The sequence below is a fragment of the Nymphalis io genome, chromosome 9 (assembly GCF_905147045.1).
Source record: "Nymphalis io chromosome 9, ilAglIoxx1.1, whole genome shotgun sequence".
Lineage (NCBI taxonomy): Eukaryota > Metazoa > Arthropoda > Insecta > Lepidoptera > Nymphalidae > Nymphalis > Nymphalis io.
In genome coordinates this window covers 9,423,522-9,432,638 of record NC_065896.1, presented here as the reverse complement: position 1 = coordinate 9,432,638, position 9,117 = coordinate 9,423,522, and positions in this window count along the sequence as shown.

The following is a 9,117-nucleotide window of genomic DNA, read 5'->3' as shown; positions in this document are numbered from 1 at the left end:
TTAAAAACTTTCAACTTATCGGAAAATGCTTTATAGCCAAAGATCTATTATTTAATTATTGGGAAAACGAGTTTCAGACAGAAATTGCTTAATGAACTTGTAGAAAATAAGAACATAGCAATCGTAAATCACAATTTTATATCGGCGAAGAAAATATCAATTTCCAATTTAGAAATGTATATATATGTTTTAGTTGCAATAAAACTACGTCCGGGAAAAGTAATTTGAGCAGATCGTTAGAGGATCACCGCTTCGTGTATGTTTTAGCCCACTTGAAACGTAAACTTCCGCCAAAATAATAATCTGGAATGATTTCAAATATCTATGGTTTTCATAAATGTCACTATAATTGGACTTGCGGAATTTAAGGAATAATGTGGGTTCGTGTTGCATGCAACATGCTTTGGCCTAAAGGTTGGAAAAATACTTGAAACATTTCAAATAATAGATGAGAAATTTTCAATGCTTTATAAATGCGGCATTTATATAATACTCATAATTACCAACAAGTTATTCTGGAAATGCTTGATTAGTATTGTTAATAAAAATAATGTCGAAATCAATACAATTTTTATAGCAAAATGTATAGATTTTTTTTTGCAGACTTCATTTTTGAAACATATGTGTAAAAATTGAAAACGAATTACTAATAAATAAATATAATAATACTATTGGAGTTAATTAAACATTGCTGTGGATTATTTATATTTATCTATTTAAAAATATAATTACGTAGTTTTAAACTGACCATAAATATTATTGGTAAAATTCGCAATACACATTACAGCGTCAGCTTACAATTTGCGTAATGTGCTAGTTGCGAGCAAAATGTTCATCCGTACTTTAAGCTCTATCGAACTTACTGAAAATTTCATGTAACATCCATATAACAATACACATAAATCTATATAATAATAGATAGTAATTCAAAGCGACACGTGCATGTGCTTACAATGACGCTATGTACTTATAATGTAACACTCAGAGGGATTAGTCGAAAAACCGACAATAGGGTGGAGCATGCGTAGCTCGCAGCATACGTCTCGGCTCGCACTACTGACTATACGAACGTTCGCATTGAAATACATTACATTACGTTAAAATAATACAGGTCAGTTGCAAGCTTAAGACTGCAAAGCTTTCAACGATTTCAATTATCAACCGTGACATATTAAAGTGCCTACAAGAAAACGAAAAGCAACTGAATATACGTTATGTAAACCTTGCTACGGTTATTTAACGACTATTTTATGAGGTAGTGGAGCCGGTCTGACTCAATGTCACATGTGTCTGAGACTACTAGAAGCTACTTTTGTGTGTATTATCGATTTAAATATGAAATAAATTATAATTTTTATAATCTAAATAAAATATCCACAACATAAGATCTTATCGTATACTTAAAAAGTTATAATCTTAGTAAGTGTGTGAAATTATTTAAAAAAAAAATTAAACGTTTCATGTTAAGTTGAGTGCTACAAAGCATTTGAAGAAAATTTTCGACTAAAGTTTTATATCAAACGCATTTGTATCGCTATAAACTTTCAACCCCCTTTCAAACGCTTGTAAAGAACTCATAAACGCTACAATGTTAACATTTTAGGATCTCATAAAAAATTTAGACAAATTGATGTAAGCATAATTCGTTGGGGGGAAATAGATGCTGCAGAAACCGGTTCAAAAGTAGTTTAACGCATTGTACATAGTTATAATTGTTATTTTATAACCCATCGAATATTAATAATAATAAAAAATGTAGTCTCTGCAGATCAAATTAGGTGCACCAGTTTTTATATAAAGCAGGTTTGTTTACTATCCAATTCACTAATAATCAGATGGAATGGAAATTCAATATGTCTGGAAAGAGGGCAAGCACATCACCAACAGCTTTACGTGCTAACCGGGGCACGGGCATGTAACACGCTCTTACTCAAGCTGCTATTAAGACTTTCTAAGCAGAAAAACTCAGTATCTTTTTGTTGGCCCGATTATTTATCAATATATACTTATATATTATTTGAATGAAAATACAATCAGTTGGTCCCATCGTGATTGATTTTGATGATGGAACCAGGAAGTGGATAGCGGAACTTTTTAGGCGACTATCTTCATGCTTAGAGTAATTTCTATTTCACGAAGACCCATACAAAAAGTTCGTGTTGCATGGAACATATTTTGGTCATAGGTTGGAAAAATACATGAAACATTTCAAACAATAGATGTGAATATTTGCAATGCTTTATAAATGCGGAATTGCATTTTTATAACACTTATCTATTCAAACAAAACTTGTCTATTATTGTGAATAAAAAGAATGTCGAAATCCAAAATTGTATTTTTTAAAACATATGTATAATTTTTTCTGCAGTATATTATTCAAACATAGGGCCCATTTCAAAATAAGCGTGTTTGACATTTTTTTTCTGTTACCAAGCTGCGCGCTTTATTCTATTTAATGTATTATTTTTCTTTATATAAAGATCATGTCGATGTTCTTAATTATTGAAGGCATGCATATATATATATGCATATGCATAGCTAATCTGAAGCCGATCTAAAGCCGCTTGCATTTTACGAGATAATGCTAGTGATTACAAAAGCATACTCTACTACTCGTCTCCTTTATAAATTATAGGCAACTTAATATTACAGTGAAGGTACAACTTATATTACGAATATTTTTCTAAGTTTGAAAGGAGATCGCGATTACGCTGGGGAAAAGCCAAATAAAAGTTTAAGGTGAGAGGTCTATGAGGAAATTGACAATAAAGGCAGGGAGCAACAAAGGTCATGAATAAAAAGTTAGCAAGCGATTTTCAAGATAGTCTTGTGTTTTTTTTAAATATTAATTAGAAATTTGTATTTACATAAGCATAATCTGTATTATAGACTTCACTAATATTAATTTAACAGAATTCATTAAACTATATAGATATTATTCTTTTAATCATATCTTCGTACATCTTGGAATTTAACGCATAGTTTGAAAGATAGTAAATCTTATACCTGTTCACTTCCCATATTTTATTATAATATCTGAAATATTCAAGAAACAATATTTTGCTAAACGGTAATTAAAAAAAAAAAAACAAAAACTTACCAAGCTTAAATATTTTAAATTTACAATTAAACATAATCTAGTAATAGTTTTTACAAAGTTGTAAGGTTTAGTTACAAAGTTGTAAGGTTTTTCTACACTCTTAGATAACATGGCTGTTTATTTTTTGTTTTAACCAAATAGCGTTTTATCACTAAATGAATGAGATACGAGTCCTTGGTACTTTTTGTGCTAGCTCGTCTGGATTGCTGCCTGCCTTCCGTAAACAACAATACTTAGTTTTGTTGTTTCAGTTTGAAGTGTGAGTGAGCCTGTGTAGTTAAAGCCAAGGGAGATAGCATCTTAGTTGCCAAGGTTGGTTGTGCGTTGATGATGTACACACGCACACATCATCTACATATTACAGTGCCAACTTCGACATCAGGTGGTCAACTTGCAAGTCTACGCCTACCTATTAAATTAAAATAACGAGATTGAAATCAAAACCTTTCGATCATCGTACAAAATTATGAAAGCATTTATACATTATATTTACTACAATATTGTCTCGATCATCGATCAGCTGAGCGACTATAATTACGATAGACCGAGTTGTTTGTTCTCCCCATACTATCCGGAATTACTGTTTGTTCACAAAAATAAACGCGATATTTTCCGTTCTCGTGACGCAATAAGCTATAAACGCGCCTTTTCTGAACTATAAAATCTTATTTCGTGGAATAAAACTCTTAAATGACGGATCGATTTTATTCGTCGTTACTATTGATATGTAATTTAAGTATAATAAAATTATAGGAAATATAATTTTCTTTATATTTTTTTTTTTAAATTATGATTGCTTTATTTCAACTATTTACTTAAATATAATTAGGAAAAACAAAACAGTTCAGTATTTTTTTTTTCATCTGTTTGTCAAACGATTTCATTTGGTAGCTATAATATTGACGCGCTTTTTTTTAATTGATAAATACTAAAAAGTATTTATAATAAAAAAATGCAAAAAAACAGTTTCGAAACAAGTTCATATACATATGTTTTTTGAATTTTTCAACAATTGTTGTGGTCCGATTTCGGCAGTAAACTAACAATAGTATTATTACCCGTAGCGACGTAATACCAACTATAATACGCTTGCGCAGATAAAAATTCTGCCTTTAAATACTATGTCTCGCGTTGCCACCCTTTTTGGCACATTTGATACATTAAATTCAATAAATAAATTATATCATAACATACGTATTTCATTTAAAAATGTATGGGTCTGTATGACTTCTGTTACAAGTAACTTTTATGTTATATGTATCTTTGTTATGTGTACAACATTATATAAGCTTTGTAAGTTAAGAGACTATTTATGTCCTACTGTTGGGCTAAGAGCTTATTTACGTTCCTCCAATACGGGCTGGTTGGTGGATACACATGTGGAAGATTTTCATCAGATACGTGTAGATTTCTTAGCAAAATTTTTTTACCACCACAGTACGAATTTTAATACAACCTCAACGTTGCTGGCCGATTGAACCCCGTAATATTTGGTTAAGTTGCACACGTCCTGCCCACTGGACATTCTATAATGTTCTATAATATTCAACAGCCTCAATGTTGGGAATAGCCTCCCTAACTAATACCTGGCCCAACTATATTATATATGTATTTTTTCAACAAATATTTATTAAAATAGCTAAAAAATTAATTAATAAGTTTCTTACCAGTTCTTCTAAGTGGAACGTAAATTCAGAACGTGCTAACATTACGTTTAATCATGTAAATTGAATGAACATGTATTTAAGCACAATACATTATCATAGCAGAGGTTAAAAGCGTGCACAGGCGGCCATGCTTCTCTCACGATGTTTGCCTTTATCACCATTAACGAGATGAATTATAAACACAAATAAAGCACATGAAAATTAAATGGTGCTTGCTCGAGCTTAACCCTGCAATCTTCGATTAAAATTCACGTATTCTTGCCACAGGGCCACTACGGCGCTTTAAAAGAATTATAATTCAAGTATATACATGAACTTAGATTGCTCAATACATCTTCATACATTAGAAAATAAAAACGCCTTAGTCCCATCGTTTATGTAACGGTGCTACGTGGTACGGCTTAAGCCAGTGTTATTAGGGGCATAGGAGTACATTTTTTACATTTGCAACTTTTGGACTGTGTTGTTATAAGTTACCCTATATCTGCCTTTCTGTTCGAAATTAAAATAAATATATTAAGACATAATTGTAATCTTACGAACCTGAAATTGGTTTCGAAATTTCAACGTGTATCTAAATATCTCGTGTTCTCGAGATAATTAATTTCCTATAAAGTTCGTGTAATAATAATTGAAGCGTACGTCGAAATTTTCTTTCCCTTCCTACCAAACATGTTAACAAGCCATATCTCAAGGTTAACGTATGAACATATTCGTAAAAAAAGTACAATTATGTGTTTATCATTAATTCGAGTTACTGAATCATAGTTTTAATATTTACATATATAACATAGTTCAAAACGACTATTAAATAATGTTTAAATAAAATAAAATATTGTGAACGATGAAGAGCATTGTATAATTAATTTTAAATTTAATTCAGGTAATTACTATAAAAAAGCACTTTACAGTTTTATCTACTTAATTCTGAGATAAGAGCTTTCAACCATATGCCATATCCTCCATGTAACATAAAATATAAACCTATCAAATATTTATAGCAAGTATTATATAAATTAGTTGTAATAAAAAAAACCTTAGGCTTGATTTTATATAATAATATCGTGTTCTTATATTCGATGAATTCCTTTCAAACAAAAAAATATAAAATTTTTAGCTTCGCAAAGGATTATGAGTGCGTACCTTTTTAATGGTTGCGTTGCGTTGCGTTTTAAGGTAACGGATTGATAATTATTCTAGAAATGTCCTAATTGGTTCCATTTATCGATATTTTTCAAATATCACTAGGTATTAGTTTCATTACTATTTCATTTATTGACAGTGGCGTCAATCTAAATTCCAATTATATATACATATATTAAAAAATATAAGCATTCATACGATCACCAATGTAGGTCGGTTTTACCAATAAATGTTGTTTAAAGCGTGATTAGTTATACCATGACTGCCTCGTTGATCTAGTGGCTTGATGTAAGGTACTGAGTTCAATTCCCAGGTCAGACCAATAAAAAGTTATTGGGTTTTTTTGTCAAAAAATTCTCAGTAGCAGCCTGGAGTCTAGAAGTTGGAAGTTCTCGTGCTTCGGAAAGCACGTAAAGCCGTTGGTTCTGCGCCTGAACTCTTTTCGGTCGTGTCGGATTGCCTCCCATCGGATTATGAGAGTTAAGGAATAGAGAGTGTTCCTGTGTTTGCACACACACTTGTACACTCTCTCTTGAAATTGGCCGCCGTGGCCGAAATCGGTCTGGAAGACATCGAAAGTTATATCATGCCGTGTCTTCTTTTGTCGAATGTCAAATTAATGTTAAAGTAAACATTGATTTCTTTTTACTTTCATCATTTATATAAAGGTTTATAAGTAAGGCCATATGAGTTTCTAGAATTATCTAGCTAATTAGTTTGTGTAGTACACAGTATATTCAGTACTTATGTCTTCTAACTTTGAAATCGCCATTGGTTGAAAGTTTAACCCTCACAGAAATGTTCGTGACTAGTCTATGTGTACATGTGTTAATTAAAACTAAATTTAAATAAAAACAAAAAGTAATAATACAACAACAAAAATATGTTTATATATTTATTCAGAATACTTAACTAATTACACTGGCTCACTCACCCTACAAACCGGAACATAACAATACCAAGTACTGCTGTTTTGCGGAAGAATATCTGATGAGTGGGTGGTACCTACCCAGACGAGCTTGCACAAAGCTCTACCATCAGTAAAGTAGATACATCTAAACATTGAAATGGTTGAAATTAATATCCACTTAACAAAAGTAAAGTAAAAGTAAAGAACAAAATAACGACGATTAGAAACGTGTGGACAATTTTGTGCCTAAAGAAATATAAATAATTCTATATTCATGTATATCTTGTGTACTATAACATCCCCTTGTCAGATGGTTAGTCTGCGTTAAGAACGCCCGCTGTGACTAAAATTACTCCGAAGACAATCTTGTATTGAATAATATGCCTTATTTATTAGTGTAAACAATTACCGTGATAAAAATATAACTTTTATTGTAAAAAAAACATTGATTGATCTTTATGATAAAAATACTCGGCAAGTTATCTTCACTACCGTTTAAATAAGTAATAAAAAGAAATCAGTTTAATAAGTAAATCTATCGTGTGGAGTTTTAAACCTAGAAAAGCAAAATGAATCCGCAAACTACACAATTTAATTCAGTTGTTAGAAACTGTTAATCAATCACCGATGCTCCTCTGGGATTAATTGGAAATTGTAACTGTATTCACTGCTGTGAAATCCTAATTAAGCCACGTCCTAACAAATGACCAACCGCTGAACGCAGATAATGAAATGAGATTAAATTTTAATTTTCAAATCCACATAACAAAATCGCATTTGGTTTCATATAGGGCTTCTTCGTTTGATTAATTTATAATTTCATGCTAAACTGACTAAACTTCTTAACGCTCATTAGTCGCCTATTACGTCATCTTCAGCTACCGACCAATGTCTATTCAATTTAAAGTAGTTTAATAAAAATTAGTTAGTCTAACTTTGATCGGCATTTCAGAAACTGGATGATAGTATATTTTTAATTTACACGTATAATACGTGTAAATTAAAAATATATTGTTTTACTATTACCGTGTTCGCACTGACGAATAAAATCTTTTTTGTTCTTCATTTCGAAGTTTTGGTCCTGTTTCCAGAATGGAGAAACATGTCTCTAAGTTTTTAAGTTGATTCAGTATAAAAGAATATCTGTGTGTGTATGTATATATATAATATTGTATGTACGTATGTAATATCGAGTAATAATAATTAAATCGATAATTTTATTTCACCTTATTAAGTATGAAAAAAATGCTAACAAGCTATAATTTTTATAGACCCCTTGTAATGTAATAATGTAATTATTTATTACAATGCAAAAATCTTTTTACACCATTAATATATTTCCATTAATAACATTTCACATACTTTTGTTTCTTAGTAGCATATTTTTAAGTTATACTCTTTATTTAATGTTTTACATTGAAAGGCTTTAAAATATAAAAAATCAAAATTTAACATATTTATATATGTTATTGAGTCACATTTTGTTTAAAATACTTCACGTTTTTAAAGGCTTAAATTGTTTACCACATTTTAAGCGACAACAAATTTTACATTTTTTTTGTTTTAAATGCAACTCATTTTATGTACAGTCATACAACCGAGTTAACATTTAATACAAGAGTACTATTTAATTCCAGTTTGAACCGGTTAAAATCGTTCATTATAAATAAAATCAACGGCGATACTATAAACTCCACATGCACTATAATTTATTTTGTATTATTGTTTTAAAGTTTTCGAATCTTTATGCTTTATTTAAAAATATATTATTATTTAATTGTAAATAACTAATAACCTCGTATTACATTAACAACACAACATTTGTTCTAGTACCTCATAGAAAACCTAATAATTTTACCAAAAATGGACGTTATTGTTGTTTTCTCTGACACTTTTTAGATCTGTATTTAACAGTAAGTAGTTATGTCACGTCTCTCTTGCGTTGTCATAGAACAAAAAGTTGTAGCTTATGTTAGTAATATGATAATGCGAGGTTATTAATGTTTTACATATTATGTCAATCGTTTCCACCTTATTTTAATCACTTTTAAATGTTTGGCACAACAGCTACAATAATTATATCGTGTTTACTTAAGTTTTAGTAACATTGTACAACTAATTGGTAGCGTAGAAGAAACGCGTAAGGACCATAGACTTAACAACATTAGTATAAATAATATTCACATTTTAATACCCTTTGTCTTACTTTATCGGGTGACATTTTCTTCGAAGTTAACTTAGGAAGAATTGATTGGATGAACGATGAGTTTTATTCTCTATTAAAATGATATTAAATT